Source organism: Brassica oleracea, chromosome C2 (assembly GCF_000695525.1).
Source record: "Brassica oleracea var. oleracea cultivar TO1000 chromosome C2, BOL, whole genome shotgun sequence".
In the NCBI taxonomy this organism is placed as follows: domain Eukaryota; kingdom Viridiplantae; phylum Streptophyta; class Magnoliopsida; order Brassicales; family Brassicaceae; genus Brassica; species Brassica oleracea.
In genome coordinates this window covers 14,042,984-14,046,967 of record NC_027749.1, presented here as the reverse complement: position 1 = coordinate 14,046,967, position 3,984 = coordinate 14,042,984, and positions in this window count along the sequence as shown.

Genomic DNA, 3,984 nt, shown 5'->3' with positions numbered 1-3,984 from the left:
TTTAGCCACATTAGGCAATTCCGTAAATTTTATTTAAGGAAATAATAAAATACATTAATGATGAATTTATTGTTAGTTTATTAAAAAGCTTATTATATAATTAGATGGACCAACATATTTCTCTAATGATTCTAAGAATCATTCTAGTGATGACATGTGGCTACAAAAAGAAGTTGTAATGCTTCTCAAATAATATATAGGGGGTGAGTGGATAAGACATAATATGTTATATATAAATAAATATTTATTTTTGGCTTGCTATGACATGATTTTTTTTTGGAAAAATTCCACAAATACAATATTCATAGTACCAATTTTCATGTTTACTTTAACCACTTTTATCCTTACTTTTAATGAAGGATAAAAAATATTTATATCTATAGGATTAACTAATCTAGACTTATGGTTTAGAGTTAAGGGGTGGAGTAGAGTTTTTGGAATGTGAAATTCAGGATTCAAATAAATATATAAATAAATACTTAAAAAATATTAATTTTTTTTATAAAATAGTTTGAAACATAATTTTCGATTTTCAAAAAGAAATTTTGAAAAAACAAATCATAAAAAAAATTTATAAAAAAGTTTGAATTTGAAAAAATATAATTTGAAAACATAAAGAAAATTTTTTTTTATTTAAATACTTATTTATTATATATATATATATATATAGAGAGAGAGAGAGAGAGAGAACAAGGATATAAAAGTCTTTTGATACTTAATGAAAAATGTATTTTTTTTAAATATCTCTTTAGTGGTGGTAAAAATAAAAATTCTTCTTTTTCTTTTGTTGTAGTATAACAAAAAGAAATGATTTTACTAGAAAATAAATTTTGTTACTATTGCTTTCCAGCGAAATTATCATGGCATCTTACATATGTAGATTAAGGTTTCTGTTATCATTTAACATTTTTTAAAATATACTAGAAAATAACATGGTATAAGTAGTGATGAGTGGACTAAAAATGTGATATATTAATAAATATATATGTTTGACTTGAAAATAACATCGTATATTCTCTAGTATATTTTATTTACCGTTTGTTAATATATATTTTTGTTATCTTTACCTAACAAATTTTAGAATATCCACAAAAATATTTAGTAATTTACTAAAAAAATTAAATTTATATTTCCTAAATCTTGATATGGTTTGAAATAATATCTAATGAGATCCCCTATACATTATTAACCAAGTGATTTTGACACATGTAATCACCACAATAATTTTAGCAAAAAAATGATGACATGGCTCATTTAAATGATGACATGAATACTAACTATTTATGACATGGATTAATACATTTAGTTAGTACCATAATTAAAAGATTGAATATATAATTATTACCATATTTAAAATATATAAATAATTGAAATCCGAGATGGAACTAATATTAAACTTACACTTTGAACAACTTAAAATAAAATCAACTAAATTTATTTATTATTTTTAATATTTTTAATCTTTATAATAAAAATTAATCCGAATATTTTAAAATTATAAGAAAGTATTTCATTCTTAAATTTATAGCTCATAATTAAATTGTTTTATATACTGTAAATAAAACAAGGGATCTATATTTTAACATTTATAATGTCTTACATTTTTAAAAGTTAGTCTATCTTGACAAAAATATATTTGAAAGAATATGTTACGTTTTAAAAGGTTCATGACCATATTCATTAAAAAATATTGAAGTTAAAAATTATTATATGATACTAAGATAATAGTAAAAGGATAATTCGTTTTAGATATTTTGAAAAGTTTTTAAAATATTGTAATAATTTAAAATTATTATTATATATAATTTTTTTTATTAATATTACTATTTATTCTAGTTAATTTTAAAACACATAACAAAAACGGTAGTAATAACAATATTTTGTATATATTTAAAATATTTAAAATTATTAATAAATATATTACTGAATTTAAAGATAATTTTAATCAATATTTTGAATTATTAAACCTATTAAAAATAATTTTTAAATTTAATTTAAATTTAAATTTTATTTCTGCACACACTAATTAAATCATACATTTACTTTTTACTTTAACACACTAATTAAATCGAACATGGGAACTGCCTCTTTGGAGATTCGACGGAGAAGAGTTGGAGACGAAAGAGTTTCCAAATTTTTTCACTTCATATACGTTTTTACCAAATGCAAAAAAATTATAAATTAATATTATACTTTCATTTTTATTTTTATTTTTATAAAACATTTTAATTTATTTTTTTAAAGTTAAATAAGAAGGACTAAACTTGGTTTTCATTATTGTTTGTACTAAGGGGACAAAGATTTGTAAAATAATTTTTAGGGGATAATAGTATAATTTTTTGTCCTTTTTTCGGCAAAATTTTCAAATACAATACATGTTTTTTTTTTTAATACAATACACATTAACCTTGTACACTAATTAATGCATCAGTTAGATATTATGTATTGATCGGGAGGGTCAAGCAGTAAGGGGAAGGATTTGGAATGTCACTACATTTCAGGTTCGATCAACCTGCCATGCGAAACTAAGTCACATTTTCCTGGTCACTCTGCACGGTTATGGGCTACTGCATTTCGGTCCATTTGAATATCCGGAAAAAGGTCTATCTGCGGGCTGTACTTCCCATCCGGAGGTTAGATCTGTGTCTTTAATAGATCCGGGTTTAACCCTTTAAAAAAATATATATATATTTTGTATTTCAACCAAACCATGTGAACTTTGAAAAGTATTGTTTATATCAAATTACATACGGGAAAAGGATATTAGATACGAGTTGGTCGTGAGTTGTAATTAAGTAGCGATCCTCTCATAATTCGTAAATAAAGATCTATAAAAATATATCTAAATATGATGAAAAAAAAAACTGTGGAAGCACCCAAGCCTGATGGTTAAGGTTTAAAGGCTTTTACACCCAGGTCTGGGGTTCGAATCCCAGACTATATAATTTATTGCAGAATACAGGAAATCCAGGTTTCAAGTCCCGGAGAGAACGATTTATTACTGCAGATTACGGAAAAAAGACTTAGAATGGATCTTCAACATGGTGCAAGTAAATCCAGTCAGGCGTGGATCTTCATAGGACGGCTCAGGAGATGCAGTTAGGCGTAGATCCTCGTAAGGCAGGTAGTATTGTCGGTTGTCAAATCGTCTATATAATTTTTCTCATAATTGTAATGCCGTAATAAATCAGCGTTAAAAAAAAATATGAAAAAAACTTAGTGGTATATACAAACAAATATATGCTAAAAGATCTCAGAAATTCATTTTTTGGTGCACCTGATATTCATTTCAACTTGTATCTACCAAAAGTACTAATAAACTAGGTGTGACTGAACATTTTGTGCGGATTATATCCCCTATATATTATTTGTGAAATATTACAACTTCTTTTTGTAGCCACATGTCATCACTAGGATGATTCTTAGAATTATTAGAGAAATAGGTTGATCCATCTAATTATATAATAAGCTATTTGTTAAACTAACCATAAATTCATTATTAATGTCATTTATTATTTCCTTAAATAAAGATTACGGAATTGCCTAATGTGGGTAAAGTATATATGACAATTAATGATTTTGAATAATAAAGATATGATAAAAAAAATGAATCTTCTATCAAATTTGTTTAATTTAAAACTATTAAAATAATTTAAAAAAAAACACAATAACCATATTATAAAAATTTAGATTTTTCTGTATATTTTATATTTTGAATTTTAAAAAATGACTATAAATTACTAAAACTATTAAAAGTCTCACATTCAAATTTTGCGATCCTTGGTTTAAAATTTTTGTTATGACAAAATACAAATGATTACAAAATCATATAGATAAAAGTCTAATTTAATTAATCATTAAGGTTTAAAATATATATGTATATATATCATTCTAAATTAAACTATAAACCATATTGAATAAATAAATATTTTAGTTTAAAAATTTACTTTGAATAATTTTTTTTGATAAAAGTTTTGAACTAAC